This window comes from Vigna unguiculata, chromosome 10, assembly GCF_004118075.2.
Source record: "Vigna unguiculata cultivar IT97K-499-35 chromosome 10, ASM411807v1, whole genome shotgun sequence".
In the NCBI taxonomy this organism is placed as follows: domain Eukaryota; kingdom Viridiplantae; phylum Streptophyta; class Magnoliopsida; order Fabales; family Fabaceae; genus Vigna; species Vigna unguiculata.
Genome location: NC_040288.1, coordinates 23097643 through 23122565, shown reverse-complemented (window position 1 = coordinate 23122565; position 24923 = coordinate 23097643).

The following is a 24923-nucleotide window of genomic DNA, read 5'->3' as shown; positions in this document are numbered from 1 at the left end:
TTGAATAATAGGAGGAATTTTAGAGCATATATGTTCAAGCTAGATCAAAGGCTACATTCTGTGTTCGGCAATCTGAATCATCCCCCGTGGAACCTACAAAAGAAAAGAGAATGAGGACTAATAGTTGGGTTTTGTTGTAGGTGGAAAGAAAAAAGGGTCAAATCTATAGGATTGGAGCGGTTACTCGTACAAACAAGTGGACAAACTCACATATCATGGAATTTTAAGTCACTCTTCAAAAGATAATGTCCAACCAAAACAAGAAGTTTTGAATTATAGGGAGGACAATGAAAGGATAAGCCAACAGTTACAACAACAACAAGGACAATTTCAGTCCTTTGTTAATGTTGTCCTCCCTTTCCTTCCACTAGATGCACCAACTACATTACAACAATAGTAATAAGAGAAACAACACCAACCTAAGCAAAGCCAGCCTCAACAAGACCAGGAGCAACCACAACTAAACAATCAACAAGAACGACATGACTACTTTGAATATTAAGCCTTTAGATGTTTGCACTTCTTCATTATGTTATCACTTTTAGATGATGTTTTGTTAGAGCTTGATTACCATTATGTTATTTTAGCACTTTTATTAGAACTATATTAGCACTTTTAGATTGAATTGTTGGCACTTATTTTGTTTATAAGTTGGATTTGTATAATGTTATATTATCTTTTATTTGTATTTTACATTGTTTATAATTAACTTGGATTTGGGTTAAATGAAATGTTGTTTGCTGGTGTCAGTGAAATTTCATTGCAATTGACAAGAAATGTAAAAAAAAATGGAAATAAAGAGAAATAAGTTTTTAATTTGAAAAGTATATTATTACATACAGATTACATACGAAATAAACTGTATGAATTTGACGCAATATTATATACGGATTATTTTGTACATATTACATTCAACATTACATATGTATTTTTTTCGTATGTAAATTACATATGGATTATTCCGTATGTAATATACAAAATATATCTTTGTCATTACCTGTGAATTTTTTCGTATGTAAATTACATACGAAATATTCCGTATGTAAGTCATCGATAATTACAGATGAAATATCTCGTATGTAAGTCAACGAAAATTACATAATGAATAATCTGTATGTAATTTACATACAGATTTTAATACCTACAAAAATAATTTGTATGTAAAGCAACATATGAAATTTTTTCCATATGTAAGTTTATCAATGCCCGATTTACATACAGGTTTGTTTTTGTATGTAATTCGTAGATAATATCTAATTACATAAGGATTTTATGCATTAAATACAGATTTTTTCCATAGGAAATTTCATTTTTTTTTGTAGTGCTCAATCTAAAGTTCACTAGCAAAATCCACCAAGCACTTTGACTTTATGGACCCTTTCTGCTCATGTCGAATATGGAATTTGGATAACTCCACGACCCAGGATGTCATTTTGTCGACCATGTCGAGTTTTTGCAATATTTTTTAAATCGGGTAGTTAGTCTTTACCATTACTTCATGGCTCATAAAATAAGGCCTTAGCCTTCTCGTTGTCATTAGTAGTGATACGACTAATTTCTCGACCATCTAGTAACGAGTTTTAGCATTAGTAGCAATAGGGCTACTAGCTCCCTATCATGCACTTGCACCAAAATCTCATTAATGACAACCTATATTGCAACGATATAAACTAGGAATGGCTTTGATGTATTCAATTTTTGAAGCACCAGTGGGAGGTTAATCCAACTTTGATGTCCTCAAACCTGGCCTGGAAGTCTTTGTCCCATCCAATTCAACAATTTCAGTATTAGCTTCGTCTTTTCAGCTAACCTTGGTAGGAAGCGAGATATTGTCCTCAACCTTCCTATTAGCCTTTGAACTACTTTGATGCTTTTATTGCCCATCATATTAATGATAGCCCTGCACTTCTCGGCATTCGCCTCTATTCCCAATGGGTTAGCAAAAAACCTAAAAACTTTTCTCTATCAACACCCAAAATACATTTCTCTGGGTTAAGCCATAGATTATATTCCTTAAAGGCTAAAACACAACAAACAAGTCCTTTCTGTGCTGAGAATGGGTGAGTTATTTGACCATTATGTCGTCTACAAAAATCTCGACGTTCTTGCTGATGAAATGGAAAAATACCTTGTCCATGAGCCGCTAATAGGTTGCGCCTGCATTCTTCAAACCAAACGACATTACTTCATAATAGTAATTAGCTTCCTTTGTGATGAAAGTTGTTTCGAGTTTGTTTGATTCAACCATGGAGATTTGGTTATACCCCGAGTAAGCGTCTAGAAAATTTAGCACATTATGATCGACTACGCCATCATCCAGTCAGTCTATACTAGGCAAGGAGTAAGCATCCCTAGGACTAACCTTGTCTTCTCTCCTAGTTTGCTCTTCTTCTGTGATATTGGCTTAGCCTCCTTGAATACAGACAACCTATGGCATATGATGGCGGTAAACTCTAGTTGAGAATTTTAGTCCATTAGGCTTAAGCCCCAAAAGCCACAACAATTTTAGTCCATTGGGCATAAGCCCCAACATCACATAAAATCAAGTTTTAAAAGTGCTATCCACCTATGTGACCTTTTGGCAAGTGCACTAAGTCGATTGTAGAACCGAATAAGGGTTATCATATCCACGTGGATTTAGCAAGTATGTTGATAGTTAGCTTTTCAGTTTTTTATTTTAGTTTTTATAAAGACTACATGTAATATAGATAGTAGTAATTAGATAGATTGAGTGAAGTAGAGGCAATGTTTAGATTTCATCTCATCTTCTACTAATGCACCACTACTATCTTGTCTACTTGATATGCAATCATTCAATATCTAAGGAGTACTCTTTCTATGTAGATCTACGCCCATTTCTACAACCAAGAACCTAAGGACTTCAAACGTAGCGCGATTTCTCCATTCCTGGTTGAATGAATCCTTGTTTTATTGTGCAAGACTTTTTCATCCATCACACTCTTTAGATCTTGTGGAAGCCTCTAGCAAAAGTGTGGTTTGATTGGACCTCAATTTGAGACTTGTCTTCCAACTCAATCCAAACCAATGAAATAGGATGAGTTTTCAATTCATCAACACAAGTTGAGACAAATCTTCAAACTAAATTCAAACCAATAAAATAAGATGAGTTGTCAATTCATCATTAAGCATAAATCAAACCACAAACTATTGAATGAAAGTATAGATAAATACCCAAGAAGTAGGAGGATGGAGAATTATAATTGATTACATAAAACTTGGACAAGAGAGAGTTCAACTACTCATAGAATATTCCAATACAACTTTAGCAACATCTAGACATAGAATCTACAATAAGAATATCTCTCTCGTGCCTCACAAACCATTTTCTACTCTATTGTTATATTTATAATTCTCCACCCAATGTCTAGAATGAGAACATGAGGTCTAAATTTATAGGAATTTTTGGGCGGTGCTCAACCCAACTTTTGGTGCTCAATCACACAGGTTTCTTCACAAGTAGGTTTCTTTCTCAACTCAGCCCCTTATCCTGGTGCTTAGCACTTGACCTTTCCTTCTTATGAGGGTTTTATTAGTTGGTCAGCCTCATGGATTTGTGCTCCAAATTTCCTTGCAATGAAGGTTTTCTCATGTGGCTCAACTCCAATTTGTTATGCTCAACTAGCAAGTCAAAATATGTTGTCCCTTCTTTTCTACTTCCACGACTTAGGTGCATAATTGATATTTATCTCATATTCATTACAAAATAGCAAAAGATCAATACAATTCATAAAACTCCAATTCTCAATACCTCATTTTGTATCTTAAGTTAAGGAGGTTTGCTTTATACACAAATAATTTGATACATGATAAGTGTCAATTTCAATTACAAAATTAATTATTCTTGACACTTATCAGCATTCTACCATTGGGTATACATGGGAAGGTATGCAGTCATCCATGCAAACAAGTTCACATTCTTGGTCAGGAAATCGCTTATTACTTTCTCTCCTTCTCCTTTCAAAGTTACCCCCATCTTGAGGCCTTGACTTCTTGCAAGGGAAAAAACTTGGTTTCTCGAACAGGTTCAACTCTTATATCATTTCCCACTCTAGGGCCTAGGTTTTCTCCTCCTAAGACCAACTTAGCAAGTTATGCTCTCTCAATGTTGCTTTGATTGAATTGAGGGAATGGTAGTTGTAAGTTCGCGATGTAGCATTCAGGAGTCATCCTATAATACCCATGGATCATGATAATATTAGTTGATGCTCAAGGGAATTTCATGAAAGGTGGGGAGTGGATACGATCATGTCAAGATGGTTTAGGGATATGCGTCCCAAGAGGATGTTGTATGATGTGTTGGCGTTTACCACCAAATATCGGTTTGATATCATTTTGTCAGCTCTCCTCCAAAGGTGGTGTACAAGTCTATATATCCATTGGTGTTCACCCTTTCTTCTGAAAAGTCTATTATAGGCTTGTCATGAGGGTCCTACTTCCTTTGCTCCAACCATTATGCTTATTGTAGATACCATATAATGCTCTCTTCACAAAGTATGCTTTGTGGCCCACGGTGGGTGCCAAAATGTTCTTAGAGGATCAAATATATCTCTTAAAGACAATTTTCAATACTTCACGTGTACTCCAAGGTATCACCTCTCTTCCTTGAACCAGGATGTTCTAAGTACTCCTCTCCTCAAAGTCAAAAGGGAGATGTGCATGCAGAAGACACTCTAGCACTCAAGTCGGCCAAGTATGTCAGAAACTAGTAAATGCAATAATTAATGAGCCTCATATATTTACCTCATGCAATATGTTGTTTATACCATATTTATTAGCCTTTTACCCATATGGGCCTGGGCCATGTGGCATGATCACCTTGATTAACATGCTTTAGCTTTTCTTATTAATTTAATCATATTTTTCCAACATTAATCAGTCTAGCTGATGTGGTCTAATTCTGGCCGAATGCATCTAGGCTGAGTACATCTGAGCCCATATGACCAAGATGTAATCAAACATATACAATACATAAACCATATGCATTATACATTTTGGAGAATGGTCTCATTTGTAGTTTTAAATTTTAATAATATATATATATATATATATATATATATATATATATATATATATATATAGCCAATATTTGCTAATGAAGAGTCACTACATCAATAATTGAAAATTTTGTAATAAGTGGGCAAAGTAGTTTTATGGTAAAAACCGGTGCTCACTATGTTTTCATCTTTTAAGATTTGGTAAGTGAAGATGTGTTTATGAACTTTAATGTTTAAATTAAAAACTAATTTCAAATCAATAATATTGAGTAATATTGAGTAGTTTAAATCTTGATAATTAATGGTAGAAATTAATTTAGACTTTAACTCAAATCAAAAAATAATAATAGAGATTATTTTAGATATTAATACTTTTAATAGAGATTATTTTAGATATTAAGACTTTTAATTTATAAAACGGTGTATAATTTAATCAATATAATAACTATTTATTTTTTATTTTTAAATTTAGTTGCTATTTAATATTTTCTTATAATGATTCCCTCGTAAAGTTCTAATTAAATTTACCAAACAAAATTACTTTTTACCTAAATAACATAAGAACATTCTCACCTTCAAACTAACTTAATCATTGTAGTAAGTAAACAAAATCTAGAGAACAATTCTGCTTGAAGATATTGAATCATAGAAAGTAAATTGTAAATCATGTCAAGCATATTACATGTAAAGCACTTGTCCCCGCAAATGAAGAATAATTCTCCAATGTTCCTGCAAATACTTCTTTTCCTTTTCCTTTTTCTTATTTTATACCAAATTTTGTATTGCTATCATTCTAGAGAATGTGATTCCTCACTCCACTACCAACAATGTTGTTGCATGTTCTTCCTTTTCCTTAATTTCACACAAATAAACCATCACTTCCATAAGAACTTTCCCAAGCTTAATTTGCAAGAACTAATGGTCACAGAAATTTGTAAAAAGAATACCACTCAACTGTATCAGATTCTGTAATATGCCCCTTTTATAAAGGAATGATAACTTTAATATAAGAATGTGGTCGCTTTAAATATATGGAGAGTGTGAATTTGGAAATGTTTGGTAGAAGTTATATAAAGACATTTCTACATTAGTTATTTTAGAAGTTTACATCACATAGTACATGTTTGTTTTCTTATTTTTGGTAAAAAGAGTGAGAAGATTTATTTTTTTTTTTTACAGGAATAAATTTATTTTCTAATAAAACTTTTCAATTTCATTTTACTTTTTTTTTTCAAATGAAACAAAAGCTTAACTATAGTTGTAGTTCTTTACATTTAAATTGAGTTAGATTTCAATGTTACAAATTTCAAAAAAAAAAATTTAATCTCTTACTTTATAATAATTTGGTTTAATCCCCTAAATTTATTGTTTACAAGCTAGTTTTGAAAAATCATTTAGTGTTACAAAATATTTTTTTAAGCAAAATTAAATAACATTTTTTTTAAATTTAGAAGAACAACACGCAATTCACTCTATATGTCAAAAATTAAAGATATAAATTAAAATTCAAATAAATTTAAATTATTTTACCAAATATCTTTTTAAAGAGAATAACCTTTCCCATTCATAGTACTTACAAGAATATCATTCTCAAAATTGTAACTTTTTTCCCATTAAAGAAATGCTCAAAATCTTTGCTAAGAAAATTAACTTGAAATTTTTTTACTTTTATAATGTTTTATCACATGTGCCATTTAACTTTTTTACACATATAGCACACTTCCCTTTTTTTATTACCACCATAGCATACTGTGCACAAAAATTACACAGATACCACGCTTTTCATTTTTAGTTGGAAAATTTAGGGACCCAAATTCTGTGATTTGTCGGTGCAATTTTTTTCTAATCCCGATTGGAATTCGGTTCCCACGAAACCGAATCATGAACTGGTAAATATTTTTTTTTTTCGTTTTCTTAGAAAATAGATGAATTAGAATTTTTGAATTTTATTTTTTAAAAAATAGATTTAGGTGTTATTTTTTTTTATTTTCGTTTTTTCAGCAGATGGTTAAATTAGAGGTTAAAAAAATTTAAAAATACATTTAGTATTGTGTATTAAGTTATTTTAGATGTTATTTAGAAAAATAAAGAAATAAATCTAATTTTATTTTGTTTTTGAATTTTTTGACTTAAAAATAGATATAGCATTGTGTATTGAGTTATTTTAGGTGTAATTTGGAAAATATAAAAGTAAATCTAATTTCTTTTTTTGAATTTCTTGATTTAAAAAAATAATTTAAAAATAGATTTAGTATTGTGTATTAAGTTATTTTAGGTGTAATTTAGAAATATAGAAGTAAATTTAATTTAAAAGAAAATTTTTTAATAGATGTTTGAAAACAAAAATTGTATGAATTATAATAGAAGTAACAAAAGTAAAAATAATTATTGTATAAAAATTGAAATTTTAGTTTTCTTTTAATTTTTGGTAATTTTTAAAAATTGTATATTAAAAGGTTACAAAAAATAATTAGATTTGTATAGTTAGTTTTTTTTATTTGGTAAGAATTTTTGTGGTAGTAATTTGTAATGTTGAAATATTTTTGAAAACAAATAAATTCCAAAATATAGATTGATTAAAAAAAATTTAAACGATATTATTTTGAAAATAAAGGCAACGAATATTGATTGCACTTATTTTACAAACGTACAAAAGCAAAAATTTATCATTATATTGAAAAAAATTGTAATAAAAAAAGTTATAAAAAAATATCGAAGTAAATATATTTAATAAAATAGAATTATGTGATAGAAGTAAAAAAACATTGCAAATTTGTAAAAAAGTAATTAAAAAATAAAGGAAATTACTAAAATAATTTAAAACCCTTGCATTATACTATTTAAAATACTTTTTTATTTGTTTTTGGTTTAGGTAAAATAAGTAACTATGATGTGGGCACACTAAAAGATAATAATAAAATATGTACCATCGAATGGAATTAAGGCTAAATTGATTGAATACAATTAAAGCTATAACATAAGCTCAGTGGTTGGTTGTAGATCATCTAAGTCCAGGATTGTTAGGACAATGAATTCTTGTGTGTCCTTCTGTTCTACAATAGGAACACTTTCTTGATTGTCTTTCTTCCCTAATATTCATCTCAGTCCTAATTCTACTTAATTTAGGACGACCGCTCTCACTCCTTTTTGTGGCAAGATGAGACCAGACCTGTGGCCCTTGGAATGGTAGCCAATATTCTTCATGCCTTAACTCGCCAAACAAATTGTCATATACTTTCATGATGACATCCAACCTATAATGGGGACTGATGTACGTGTTAAAGTCGTGATGTGCATGCTTGCAAGCTACAATAACATGAGAACAGGGTAGATGGATTTTTTGAAACTTTCCACAATCACACCATCTTTCATCTAAGCTGACTACAAATTTTCTGTTGGACGTACTTCTTTGAGATTCACCATCTCCTCCACTCTGAATCTTGTGGAATTTCTATCAAATTCAACAACCATGTGTGTGTTTGACTTGGAGTCTGCATCTTGTAGGAAGTTGGTTGCATATTCAGAGTACACATGACCAGCATTCACCATTACAGTTATTTGTCTGCCTCTTTAGTGAAGTAGGTGTTGCACTTGGTGTAGGTGACCAATATTATGGAAGAAATTGACAAGTTCCTTGTCTTCTTCAGAACAAAATTTACTGCTTCAGCCAGATTTATTTTTAAGTGACCCCACCTTTTTCCTTGGTTGTATGCAAGACACCACTACTTCCTTGGAATTTGGTCAATCCATGTTGCTGCTTCTAGGTTATCTTCCCTAATGATGTTGTAGTAGTAGTTACACCGTGGCTTGATAGTGTGTACGCTACAAATATAATTTTAAAAACAAATTATTTAATAATAATGGGGGTGAATAATTAACAGCCAAAAAAATGAAAAAGATAATTTTTTTCATGTAATAACTTATCCATATTGACGAGGTCCTTTTTTAAAGTTGTATTCTGGAATTTTCTTGTAAAATTTTATGCAATGTGTCGAATACAAAACACCTACACGTAGTTCCCTTAAATATAGCCACTACTCGGTTTGTTGAATGTTGCACTGATTGAGTTGTGGCGGTCCAACATTTAGCATAAATTTTGTTAAGGTTTAACATGCCTCTTAAGGTTTTTAAGGAAAATAAATCAAGCTTCAACCGTTTCACCCTCTACTATAGCAAATACAATGGGAAAATGTTGTTTCTCCCATCTTGTGCAATAGCTACTAGAAGGGTGCCCCTACACCTTTTGTATAGAAGGGTTCCGTCGACCTGCACAATTGGTTTGCAATATGGGAAGCCATCAGTGCATGGTTCGAATGTTCATAAAACTCTTTGAAAGTTTTTTTAGTTTTCTAGGACCTCCTCCCCATGTGTAATTGGACTAATTTTCAACGTATATAAACCCAGGCAAATAAGTTTACATGACTTGTAGTAGGCATGACAATCGGTTATATGATTGTTCCCAATTTCCGTACACATCTTCAATTTCTTGTTGTTTTGCCAATCATGCCTTTCTTTAGGTTGTGTTATACCCATAGAGGTATGGATGGAAGAAATTATTGTTGCAATTGGTGTGGACAAGTCTAACTCCACCATTTGTCTTACATGTTGGGAAATTGTTCTTGAGCCCAGGTGTTTGTGGTCATGTGTTATGAGTTGTGTGGCACATGTGTGCACACCTTCAACCTTTCTGATTTCCCATACTTGGTTCCTTGCACGTAATATTGTCTGACATTTCCAAGGACACACTTGTTGTGCACATTGCACCCCTAACCTTGTTGTGTTTGAGTGTGTGGTTTTGTAGGTGCAATGGTTTGTTACGTGGTGCCTGTTTAAAGCATCTAATAGTTGTTCCTTAGTTTCGAACCTCATTCCTTAGGTAAGTGTATCGACATCGTGGTCAAATTTGTCATGCATCATTATGTGGTGGTCATATGTGTCTAGGAATTCCTGGTGTGGGATTTGGTTGTATTCTTCATACAATTCGAAGTGTTGTGGTGGGTTGTATGGGACATGTGTATTAGAGTGTTATTGTTGTATAAGGTGGACGTTTAGGTTTTGGTCATGGTCATCAGGTTGATTAAAAAGTATGTCGTCCTCATCTTCACTAAACGGGTCTAAGGACATTGTAGGTAGACCTAGGTTTTCAACTTCTACGGTAGTTGGACGAGAGAATCTTTGGGTGTTGTGATATGGTGGTGACTGAAAAATATTTGAGGTTGACAGACCAATTAGTAGTTCGGTATATGACTGTATATTATTTCCCTATTCCCTTAGGTAGGTAGTGTTAAGGTCAAATGGTTCTTGTGTGGCTTTGATGTTTGGTCATGGATTATGCACATCAAAATGTGTTAAAGAATTTGGTTTGGAAGGTCTCCTACTTGAGTTGTAGGTGATGTAGAGTTCAATAGATGTAACAGTTGGGGTGGCCTATATCATGTCGAAAGTGCCATCTAAGTCCTCGTCATCTTGGATTTGAGCGGTTGTGTGTGTGACATGTTACCCACAAACTTTAGTAGGAAATTTGAAGTGAATGAGTGAAACTTCATCCCTTAGATCTTTGTTTGCCTTGTCCATTATTATGTGATTAAGTTTGGACAACTCGAAACCTCTATGGATGCGGACCATGATTGTCTTTGCAGATGCAAAGGAGACACCAGTTTGAGGGTCATTGGCAATTTCTCCATTGTCGTAAACGTCGACAAACATTGAACCTTCCATTTAACCTTGTGGTTGAAAAGGAGTTTCGATGATTTTTTAGAGCGAGGAGAAATTGCAAGATTCAATTTGTGAGTTTAGAATGTGGTGGTGAAGGTAGTTTTTTATACCACAAATTAAAGTGATCATATGACTTTCCATCATGTCATCATGTGAGTTGCACGAGTTTCAATATTATCATGTGACTAGACACCACTACGGTGTTCAAATGGATAATAAGGTAGTTTAATGTTTTATTACATGATAATTAGGTAGTGTTCTTGTGTTTGTAAGAGTCAACCGTCTTTAGCACAATTTTGATCATTAGTAATGGTAAAACTTAATCATTCCAAATGTTTCATTGGTAAATCTTTAACAACAACATTTTAACAACAACTCAACAAGTTAAATGATCTTAAAGACCATGTTAAAACATATAAATAAAACTAAATAAAAACAAAGTTGTCACACTTCTCAACCTTCATGAAGTTGACATAAAAAGATATTGTCGTCGTAGGGATCATCATTGAGTGCTAGTGAATGATATGTTGAAGATCTTCGTGATTCCTTACAAAAAGAAACTCGTCAATACCTTCCTCGACAGATTCAGGAGGGACATGGTACTACAAATGACTTAGTTGGGGTTCAAACGGTCCCATCAAATGATTCTTATTATGATACGCATATGGTGAAGAGTAACCCCGTGTGGAATTGTATATAAGGAGAACCTTCCACATTCAAAATCAATAGTAGTAGTAAACAAATTATATGCATTGAACTCCTCACAAAAAACCATTTTTACTTATTGTAATAGAACACTCCACAAGTTTCAAACTAAGCAACCACAACCTTAAATAAAACTAAATAACTTCATCTGGATAGCGTGTCAAGGAAGGTATTAAATTTAACCACTGTCAAAGCTGACGCATATTTCAAATACATGGTCTCACTTGCACCTTCCCATTATGACAAGACTTGTCAACTTTATTGGGAAGTCTCAAGGCTGATTTATTAACCTAGACTTGTAAAAGCTGACAGATACTACAATTGGGATAACGTGTCAAGGAAGATATTTAATTTCATCATTGTAAAAGCTAACACATATTTCAAATACATGGCCTAACTTGCACCATCTAATTAAGACAAGACTTGTCAACTTTATTGGGAGGTGCCAAAGCTGATTTATTATTTTACCCTTGTAAAAGCTGACGAATACTTCAATTGGGATAACGTGCCAAGGAAGATATTTAATTCCACAACTGTAAAAGTTTATGGATATTTTAACAAGACTTGTCATTATGACAAGACTTGTCAAGCTTTATTGGGATAGTGTTGCAAGCCAGATTTAGTATTTGACCACTATAAAAGCTAAGAGGTACTTTAATTGGGATAGCGTTCCAAAGAAGATATGTAATTCCACAACTGTAAAAGCATACTGATATTTTAAATACATGGGCTTATACAGTGTCAAAGCTAACATATGCTACAATAAATGGGATTATGCTGTGTAAAAAAATAATGCCCTCAAAGGCACTCTGCATTAGGACAAGACTTGTCAATGCTATTGGGATAGTGTGCCAATAAAGATACATAATTTGACCACTTGAAAATTTAATGGATACTTCAACACATGGCCTTACACAGTGTATTCATTAATGGTATCACATGCAACCTGACACTATGACAAGATGTATGAACTTTATTGGGATATCGGGTCATATAAAGCTTATTTGAATCCATAACAAGACCCACGACTACTTCCCTTATAAATACAGAAACTCCAAAAACAACTTAGTATACTTTGGTATTGCATAACAAACCTACCAACTACAACAAATATCAAAAGATCAACAAATCCAATTGTTTGACATGGAACACTTTGGCATCAACACCCAAGAGAACTATTCAAATTCCTTCCTTGTAGCCTTGTTTTCCAATGGCCAAATGATGCAATGCGAAGATGGTGTGAAGTTCCGTTGTGAAAGTCCAAAACTCTTTTGCATACCATAAAATTGCACATTCAACATTTTGAGCCTGAAAGTATGCTCAACTATAGGAGTTACAACCACCACATCCATCCATAAGTTGTACTTCAAAAGACCCACATTGAATGAAAAAGGAGCCATTATGTATGATGCTCTTCAAATCTCAACAGATGATGACGTTGCAGAAATCATTCATTGTAAGTCCCATCTACCCATTAACATAATAATTGAATTGATTGTTACGTTTACAAGGTTTGTTGACAAAATACTTACTCTTCTACAACCAACTCCATAATCCTCTTCCATAATCCCAAACCCTATCCTGTGTTCACCAGCAAAGTTATATTAAAGAGGACCTCTTAGACGGGTAGGCATCACAGATAGCACATATGGTTATGGGCTATACTTTAGATCAAACACTACTGTGACGATGTCAATCCTCCACAATTTTACCTTTGATGAGCTTCTACAGAAAATAATGCAAAGAATACATTATGGGACCTGTTTCGTTATAACTCATATTGAATACCTTCGTCCCATGAGGATAGTCAACAACAAACTTATTCATGACACGACTGAAATCAAAACAGATAGTGATGTTGCACAAATGATCAAGCAGTGAAAAGAAGTTCCACGTTTCGACCCGTTTGTGGCATGTCCTAACACTTGGCAATATATTGAATTGTTCTCAACCAATTTATAATCGTTTATTTATTAGGATATTTAAAAATAAAGAAATTTTAAGTTTATATTTAAAGTTAATAACTACTATTTTATTTCACAATATAACTATAAATAACTATAAGTTTTACATTATTTATTAGTATTCAAACACAAACACTTTATCAATTAAATTATTATAATGAAATCCAATTACAAAAATATAAATAAAAAAAAATTCTTACTTCCACTTACTTTTTTATTTTAAATATTCAATAAACATGAAAAAATAAATAGTATAACACCACCTCGCACATTGTACATTAATTATTTTTACTTTTGTTATCTTTATTACAATTCATCATTTTTTTTCCAAAATTACTATTCTAAAAAAATAATACTCAACAAATTAAAAAAATAAAATAAAATTAGATTAGATTTACTTTTATATTTCAAAATTACACCTAAAATAACTTAATACACAATACTATATCTATTTTTAAGTCAACAAATACAAAAAGAAACTAAAATTATATTTATTTTTTTCATTTTCATAAATAACACCTAAAATAAATTAATACATAATACTAAATCTTTTTTTTTAAGTAACCTTTAATTCAACCATTTTTAAGAAAACGAACTTAAAAAAATAACACCTAAATCTAATTTTTTTTAAAAAAAATCAAAAATTCTAATTCATCTATTTTCTAAAAAAAGGAAAAAAAATTATTACCAGTTTAGAATTCGATTCCTGAGAATCGAACTTCAACAAGGATTAGAAAAAAATTGCACCTGCCACTCACAGAATTCAGGTTCTTGAATATCGAATTCCCAACTAAAAATGAAAAACGTGTTATCTATGTAAGTTTTGTGCAACATAATATACTATATGGTGGTAATAAAAAAAGGGAAGTGTGCTATATGTGTAAAAAAATCATGCAAATTCTATCACAACAAAGACATGAGGAGAATTCAAACATCAAATCACAATTTGAGAAGCTTATCCCTTTAGTAGTTTATGCATTGTTATTTTTCATCAAATAAACAAACATAAATTAATTTGTCACATTTTTTCATGGTGGTCCCTTTTATGTTAAAAAAATAACGAAAGACAGGAACCATGTTCAATAATTGAATTAAAATCTATAATGAAAGCTACATATGCAATGTGAAGATGAAGATTTGTATGAAAAAGATTGCATGAATATAATAATGAAGATGTGTCTTTAATACTTTATAGCAAAGCTACTTGTTTATATTTAGTTGTAGTTGGTAAGCTGTCTCTTATATATACAAAAAAATGTCTCTATCACTAACCAAAACTCACATGTAATAAGAGGAATTCCGTATTGGAACATCACTAACAGATAAGGAATGTGTCATTGAAAATTATTTAACAAAAGTTTTTAGATTAAATTTCATTATTTTAACTCTCTATTTTAATTTTAATTTTATGTAATTTCGGTTGAATGAATTATACTTTTTCTTTTATTTTACGTATAAGATTCATTTTAGTTCTTTATTTAATTACCTTTTAAAATTTATGTTGATTTGATTCTCTCTATTTTTTTCGATTTTGAAACATAACTTATAACCTTATTCTTTATTGATTTATGGCATGAAATAATTTGTTCCATAAGATTCACTTCCATGAAAATTACAGAATTCAGTTGATGTTCGAATAAAAAATAAAATTGTTTTTTTTTTCATATTTGAACAACATTTGATTGGAAAAATGAGTCTCGTTAGCAACACTAGAATGATACTAGAATTTTCAATTTTCTGATTGCGTGTGATTATCACCATGTTGATTACTTTTTGTTTGAACTTATAAATTGGGTTTTATAGCTTAATCTAGAGATAAATGACTCACGTCTTAAATCAATAAAAGTTTTGTCAAAGTTAAATATCATCACCATTTATTGACCCAAATTTAAAAGATAAATTATTGAAATAATTTTCAAAACAAATAAAAGATTAAAATAAAACTTAATAATAAGATAAAGGGCGATTTATCTTTCTTATTTTTTAAATAAATAAATGTGTGAATATTTCCAATAATAATTTAATATTATCATGTTTGTCAATGATTTGCTTACGTGGATCTACATCATAGACAATTGTGCATGGCATAGACCCTATCAGTATTTCAGAAAAGCACAAAACAGGGTCAGCATATCTTGTTCTTGTTGCAAGACAGAACAAAAGATTCAGATATTTGTGCACCCTCATGCTAATCATGATTTGAAAAATTAATTGCAATTAATTAATTAATTAACCTTATCAATTCTTTTACTGTGTAGGCTATCTGAAAGTACATCAATCACTCTATATGAGATGTAATAGTCTAATAGCTAACCCTAAAACTCTAATTAGAAAAGAAGTTTTAATTTCCTAGTGTTAAAGTTTGCAAAAAAATAAGTTTACACCCTAATTAGAAAAGGAGATTTATTTTCCTAGTGTTAAAGTTTGCAAAAAGAATTAGTTTAGACATGTTTGGTTTTTGTAAGTGAATTATAAACTAAAAATCACTAAAAGTTATTTATGTTTTCTAATATAATTATTATGAAATTAATAAAATAAATTTATTGTATGTGGTAATTATTATGAAATTAATAAATTTATTGTATGTGATTTATTCAACGTATACATTTTACACGGAACTCATCAATTATATACACAGAAAAAAGATAGTTGTGCTAAACCTAAAGATTCAGCAAAATGTTATCCGAACACTAATTTACCTTATTTGACGCTTAAAAGTACACCCACGTTGATAAAAGATATCGTGGGTTTGCCATCGTGGTGGGACCAAGTGATATATGCTTTTTATAGGCGTCTCTCATGAAAATCACATTTTTCAATTTTTTACAATAACTTGTGGAAGTAATCGAATTCAGTCTAATGAGTAGGGTGGTTGACTAATTTGGAGGTAATTGTACAAATTATTAATCGTAATAGAGTTTTGAAATGAACTTTTGGTAAGGGTTATTATTTTGGATTGGTAATGGTTACTTTTGAGTGATTTTAAAAAATTATTAAAAGTTAATATATAGTTTTTGGACCACTAGATTATGATCGGCCACAAACAAAACGAGTGATAATAATTTGTTGAGTTCTTTTTATTATTTAGAAATAATAATACTACCGAATTATATCAAGACATGTATCAATGTTGAGATATTGGTATCGAGAAAAAATGGTTGACTCAAAAGAAATTGAAGGATATGAAGGAATCTAAAGAAATAAAAGAATTGAAGAAAATGAAGTGAAGGGAAAAAAATATCTAGAAGTGAATGACTATATAGAATATCTAGAAATTGTCAAAAGGATGATCGAAAAGGAGTCACGGGATTAATTAAGAAAGAGAAAAACTTAGTTTATCGATAGAAGTACTTGTAGAACAAGATTAAACGAGAAAGTTACATGAATCGAATGAGACGTTGAATAAAAGTAACCACTACCATAACTTATGTAAACATGGATGGTTTTAGATAATTATCTTAATAATTATGTAACTTTTTTATTTTGTTTTAATTGCAAAAATAGATTATTTGTGTTGAAAATGGTTTGACAAATTGTATTTACAACAAAAAACATTTTGAGAACATCGCGAACAAAACAATGACAATGGATAATTTATCTTCTTCCATGTACTGATCTTGCTTTACTTTTATCGTTCATTTATTTTCTTGCTAGTTTATGTTCTTTGGAGATTTAATTATTTATCAACATGTTCTCATATTTATATAATTCAGAACCATATGATAAAATAGTAAAAAACACATTTTTGAAACTTAGCATTTTATTTATAATATTATGATCATTATAATAGTATGATCATTTTATTTGTTATAGTTTGTCAAGCTTTGACGGAGATAACTAGTGATTGCAGTCCATGTAACATCAAATTTTCTTACATTCTTATACAATTTCTCTGATAATTGACAATATTTCTCTCCTTAAGTTGCACAAATTTTTACCTCTTTGAGTAATAAAAATGCACATTATATTAAATACCAGATTAATGCTTTAAACTTGAGACACAAATCTCTTATTGACAGATGATGAAGACATTCTCTACATTTTCATACTTGAGTTTTATAATATTTTTCATGTGTGTCAGCTTGAAGTTTTAACTTGAAAATATCATTTGATTGGTCTTCAATTACTTATCAAACCAAGAGGAACTTGGCATGGGGCTCTAACATCTATCAAACGAAATACATGCACTCAGAATCTAATCAATGTCATATGCAATTACTTCATATGTTTTTCAAGATTTAAGTATGTTGTGTTTAAGCACTATATAAAATCATTCAGGATATTATATTTTTACTCTAACACTTTTAAACAAATCATATAAGAAGTAGTATGTTTTGTCTAATAAACACTATAACATATGTTTTCTATTATTTTATTTGATAAGCAAAGTTTTTTATAGATGATATATACACATAGTTTCTAAGTCGATATTGTTCCTAACTAAAGAAATGAGCTTATTATATGTTGTAGAAAATGTTCTCAACTTCACATCTACCAAGAAGATTTCACAAAGCATATGTTGTCATCAAAATATTTCTTGAACGACGCACTAAAGTGTTTCATGCTAACACACATTTTTATACTCTAGATTGGTTGAAAGTTCTTTGACTTATACCTGATAAGTCATACCATTTAATGTTACATGAAACGCATTTAATGGATCTTTACATTCATGCATGAACATAGAATGACTTGAAGCTAAAATTTTAATGGAAAGTTTCTAAATGGGCAAAAAAGAATTTTTCATGACTCTTTTCTCATCTCCATATATAAAGAAATATTCCAAGTTGGAGAAAAATAAGTAATCAAGAGTTGTCATAACATTGCAAAAGTGCCCCAAACTTCACAAAAACACTTTTTGTATTTATTTAGCATACCAGAAGAGTGCTTAAACTTTATATTCATTAAAAAAACATGTTTTTCTACCTAGTGAGCAAAAGATTGTAATCATTTAGATGACTCCCTCTCGTTATAAATTCCTTATAACTAGGAGTGGGTGCTTTTGAAATAGTACTTGAGTCTAACTGGGAGTGGATTAATTCAAATAATACTCTTGGTTATTTATCTATACCAAAATAATACTAAAGGTACAAAACAAATGACCATCACATTAGATCAAAGTAATACAAAGTCATTTGAAAATAAATGATCATCATAAAAATCCAAAGTCGTTTGAAAATAAATTACCATCTCATTAGATTAAATCAATTTCACAATCACAACAAGCTTTTTGAAAATAAACGACCATGATGTCTGTTCAAAGTAATTTAATAAGCACTTGAGAACACATTAGATCAAAGTAATTCAAGGATTGAAAATGGTTGTTTGAAACTAAATTATCGTCACATCAGGTCAATGCAATTCAGTGAATATTTAAAAATTTAATCATCTAAGATAGAACCTCTCAAAAAAAGTAAATTCCCTTATTAATGCACATTAGGAATCACATTGTTATGAGACACATCATACCAACTAGAAAAGCTTATAAACTCAGCGCCATTAAAGGTTACAAAGCATTGATCTTAAAAGATGGTTGTGAAAGTGCAATCTTAGAACTAATTACTCAAGTTGAAACTCAACAAACACTAAAACTCATTTATTTACCAAATTGATACACTTGTACCTCATTTAAATGAATTTTATGCTTTCAGAACTTGTGAAGCTACCTTATTATGACATATATACATATATACATATATGTATATATACATATATACATATATGTATATATGTATATATACATATATGTATATATACATATACATATGTACATATGTATATACATATATACATATGTATATATACATATATACATATATATATGTATATATACATATATATATATATATATATATATATATGTATATATATATATATATATATATATATATATAACTGAATATATCTAACAAATTATTTATTTGTTATCCAAATAACTTGGATACATATATGATCAATGTAAGACCCGGGAAATTTAAATAATTAAATTAGTAATTATTTAATAAATGTGGGTAGTAGAAGCCTTTATGGCATTTAATGCTAATTGTTGTGATGTGGAAAAGTACTAGCTCAAATGGTTAAGAGTACTTGGTTTGTGTGAGAGGACTTGGGTTTGAGTCCTATGTATGCTAATTGTGTGTTCTTTGAGTTATATTAATTTTAATATGTAGGATTATGACTTGGTTGAATTGGTTATGCTTTGATCTTGAAATTTCAGGGGTGTGGGTTCAAATCTTGTTTAAAACGAAATTAATCCCTTTATTTTTGCTAAATATCATTATGGGTTGCATGTGAAAGGGCATTGAAAACCCTAGCAGAAAGGGCAGCCAAGAGGGGTTGAAAAGTCACTAAGTAATGGGCCTTGAGTGGCAATCAAACCATCCCTAATTCTAATTTTGTTTTCTTTTTTTATTAGTCACAATTAGGGGTCATATAAAAGGGTAAAAACAAAGCAATTGGAGGGTTTTGGAGACTGAAAATTGAGAGAGAGGGAAGGAGCACAAACTTGAGGGAAAAAGGTGAGTTGGGAATTGTGAGTAAAATTGCATTTTTAATTTGGGAGAGAAAAGAAAAGGTTTTGGGTACAACAAAGCCAAAGCTGAGCAACCATTAGAAGCAAGGATTACCAGATTAGGGGAGCTCCTTTCCATGCATTTATACATTTATTGAGAAACTTGGTGTATTCTGTAATGTGTACTGATTTGTGTAACTTTGCCATGTGAATTTGTTGATAATTGTGCTGTAAATTGGGGTATTGGATTGTTTTGTTGTAATGTAATTAAACCCTTATGAGAGTGTATGGAAATTTTGGGGTTTTGTGGTACTGTTCATGGATTGTGGTTCAATTTCGCTTGATTGGGGATCAATTTGGTGTATAATTCGTGCTCTTGACATTTGCAATCAGTGATGAATTACTTAGCATAGTGGAGTGTGAGTTTTGACAATTGGTTTGGTTTCTTTGTGTGTGACAGCGAATAGGTCCTCTAATCTTGTCCGAGCTAACTAGGCTCGCCTAGGTGAGAATAGCAGAAAAGAGATTTTGGGTTGTGTCTGCACATCTCGCCCAGGCGAGAGCTGCTCGCCTAGGCGAGGATTCGTGAAAACGTGAGGTTATGCTCGAGGGTCTCGCTCAGGCGAGGAGCCCATGTTTTGAGCGACAGAGTACCTCGCTCAGGCGAGAGGTACTCGCCTAGGCGAGAACTCGGGTTTGATGCTTGTATGTTCAGATGTCTCGCCGCCTAGGCGAGTGTTGTTGTTTTGAGCAAAGTGGGATCTCGCCCAGGCGAGATGAGCTCGCCTAAGCGAGCCTTCGCACGTGAAACCTGTTTGCATGCTAGCTCAGGCGAGGAATCTTAGCTTGAGCGAGACAGGCCTGGTCGCTTAAGCTAAGGCTTCTAGCCCAAGCGAGTTTAGTGCAGTCTATGTGTATTGTTTGTATACTTTGATGAAACATGGATCAGGAGATGTTGTGCCATGAGCGGGTAGGTTCATGGATGGTGGATAACATGTGATGGTATGAGCGGGGAGGTTCATACTCGATTACTCTCTTGTGGGGATACGAGCGAAGTAGGTTCGTATGTTCTGTGCTCACAGTTGAGAGATGCTGCGTGCGGTGAGGTACGTAGCTTGTGGATCACATGTGTTGGACTACAGGCGAGTAGGTCCGTAGAGTAGGACTACGAGCGGGGAGGTTCGTAGAGGAAGGACCACGAGCGGGCAGGTTCGTGTGAGCATCAGGAATCGTGAGTCCATGACTAACCTTGTTGTATGTTAGTAGTTGAACAGTCTTGGGGCGTGTTGAGAATGTAACCAACATGTAATTATGATAATAAGATTGGGTGTTTTCTATTATTTAATTTCTGTGATTTTTATATATATTTTTTAGCTCACCCTTTCTGTCTGTGCTTGGCGATGATCGTGTAATTTTACACGGGAGCATTTGATGATCCATGTAATGTTGCTAACACTCGAGATGGAGAGAGGGACTAGCTGGGAATTAGAGCTAGGGATTTACTATGCTTTAAAGTTTTATTTGGAACTTGTAAAAGCTTTGGAATTATTTATCTTTATTAAATGATTGTCGCGTTTAACATTAAATTTTTGTTTTACTTCCGTGGAGGATAATGAAGTTGTGACGTTCCAGCTTCTTTTTATATATTTAAATATTTATTTAAGTAATATCTTTTAGGGATGTTACAATCAGAGATATTGGTTATAAGTGAATGATGATATCTTTTGTAGATAGTTCATAACCAACAATATCTCACACTTATTTTTATTATCATTTTACCTTTATTCAAGGGTCCAAAAGATATATATATATATATATATATATATATATATATATATATATATATATATATATATATATATATATATTCATCTTAGAAGAAAGTACTCACTCAATTCTCTCATTCACTATTATATCCATATATTCTACAATTTGTTTAAAGCTTCTTACTAACTTTAGCGTCAAAGAATATTTTGCAAGTAGATCTCTCCTTGACTTATGTCTTGGGTCTTGATCACCCAACAATCCCTAGATAAGGCACAATTGCATGTTCACTTATGCTTCAATTATATTTTAAAAAGAGAAAAATATACCTATATAGTATATACATTTTTATAATACTACAAAGGGAAAGGGTAAAACTAATATTTTATTATCTAAAGTATAGAAGTCTTCTTTTTTACTATTTCTTCCTCAACCTTCTTAGCCATGGTCGTTACTAATGGCCCAATGTGACTTATTACAAATGGTCCTTCATCAGACCCTTCCACTTGAAGAGAATTTGTTCATAAATCTAGATCATCCTCAAAATCAATTGATTTTGCAAAATGAGTAAGATGTCAAACATTAAAAGTATGGTTGGCTCCATATTGAGGTGGAAAATATAATCTATAGGCATTATCATTAATTTTCTAGAGGACTTGGAATGAACCATCTCCTCGTGGGTTGAGTTTTGATTGCCTTTAAGAGAGAAACTTTTCCTTTCTCAAATGTAGCCAAATCCAATCTCTTTCCTCAAAACTTTTAAATTTTTTTTTTCCTTTTATTGTTGTATTCAACATATTTTTTAGTTTGTTTTACAATTTGTTCTTTCACCTTCTCATGGAACTTCTTAATGAACTCCACCCTAAAAAATCCTCCTTATGTGGTAAGGAAATTGTATATGGTAGTGAAAGTAAATCAAAAGATGTGAGAGGTTTAAAATCGTCAAAAACCTCAAAGGGAGAAAGGTTAGTAGTCTTGTTACTACTCAATTATATGCAAATTCAATGAGTTCATCCCAAGACTTCTTGTTTCCCTTAAGAATGACCATCAATAAAGTGCATAGAGATTTGTTTACTACCTCAATTGGACCATTAGTTTGAAGATTAAATGTGATAGACAACATAAATTTAGTTCCAAGCCTTTACCAAGTGTTTTCTAATAGGAATTAACATCTTTATTAAGCATAATAGCTATGAGTAGACCATGTAATCTAACAAATTCTTTGAAATAAAGTCTTGAGATGTAGCTAGCATCATCGATTTTATGGCATGATACAAAGTAAGCCATTCAGAGAGAAAGAGAGAGAAAGAGAGAAAAAAAGGTGAGAGAGAGAAAAAAAAATTGATAGTTGGAGTTAAATTAAATTTAGATTGTTTTAAAATTGATTAGGATATTTTCAATGATTATAATTAGAGTTATAAGTTTTAAGAATATTTTCATTATAGGAGTTAGACATTCACTCACTAGATGAAATAAGACTTTTAAGAATAAAATATTATAAGACTTTGAAAGGACGTGAGTGTAGCAAAATTTTTGCATTGAAGTAAAAATTATAACATAAGACCTTTAATACGTTGAACTTTAAGAATCAAAAATTATTTTGTCATGTAAATATATATATTTTCCAACAAGTAAATAAAACATTAGTGAGAGTGTGAGTATAATAAAACCTTTGCGTTGAATTAAAAATTGAAAAAAAAAATCAAAGTGACGACACGGTAAAATTCACAAAAAGTGAAATTAAAACTTTATAGAATAACTTCTACAATTGAGATACTCTAAGATTTAAATTTTATAAGATGATTTATTAAAGGATACTTAAGTGGTATGAAATTTAAGATTTCAAATCTTAAATAAAACATTGGATTATAAGAAAAACTTCTTTTTAAATTAAAAAAAATAGTATAAATAAAAAATGGTCAAAGCTTGAATATTAAAAATGATATAGTATAATCATACTCACATAAAGTAAAATAAAAATTAGAAAATACATAGTAATAACTTAAATGAATGATTTCATTTTTGCAAATAGTGACACCTTCATCATTTTAACATAAACCTTTGAAGTTATTGCGTAATGGGAGGTGACTAGCTCCAAATAATTTATAGTCGTTCAAGATCGACATTGACATTCATTAACATTCAAAATTACATAGTAGGATTCCATGTACATCAAAGTTTTCTATGAAGCAAATGGTAAATTAAAAGATTCTAATGGTAAAAGAATAGAATAAATATTTGTCACTTTGCAGCTTAAAGTCAAATTATGAAATATTTATGTATTTGACATTAACCTTTGAAAAATTTGGTGCTCCAGACTTCTGCCAAAATGCGAGATTGTGTAGCTTTTGCAAAGAGTATATTCTTTGTATTGTATGGTAAATTTGCACTCTATTTTTTCTTTTTTCCAGCCACCTTATTTCGCATTTATTCTTCTCTTTCAAACAAAAAGCAATTAGAACTCTGGTATATTACACATATACTATAAGAGTTCATTTTGCACAACTACAACTTTTGTTTCCTTTTATCTATTTTCTTTTATTTCCTTCCCCTCAACCATTATTTAAAAATTTCATAAACAATGTTAAACAAACACTTAAACTAAACTCAATAATTTACAAAGTTGTTTACACTATAATCTCTATTCATCGTAGTAACAAAATAAACCATTCAAACAAAAGATGGGATCGAAATGAACTCATTTTTGTGGATATTGTACAAATCCATTTTAGTTTTGACAAAAAAATTTTACATTGATCGGATATAGGTAATAGTATATTCAATATCTGATTTTTTTAATTAGGCATAAAGTCGAGATGTGTATGTATATACGTGCCCCATCTCCATTCTCATACCTGCAAGAGACGACTCAAGGATTTGAAAGGCCTAAAAGAGACTTAAAAAATTAGGCCTTAGTTTAAAATTTATTTTTTGAGCTTTAGTTTATAACAACAAATAAAAAACAAAAAACAAAAAATATAAGTGTGAATTGATTTGACTCATCTATTTATAGCACTACAATAATTTAGAGTATTCACCTATTTCACCATATATTAAACATAATAATTGAAAAGTAAGGTGTTATTCAATATAATTGGAAATATAAATAAATAAAATATTTAAACTATTCAAATGTTATGAAACAACATTCTAATATTTAAAAATATCAACCTACATAATTAAAAATCATAAATAATTATAATAAAAAGGTTATGAAAAATGGTAAAAAGATAATAAAAAATTGTTGTT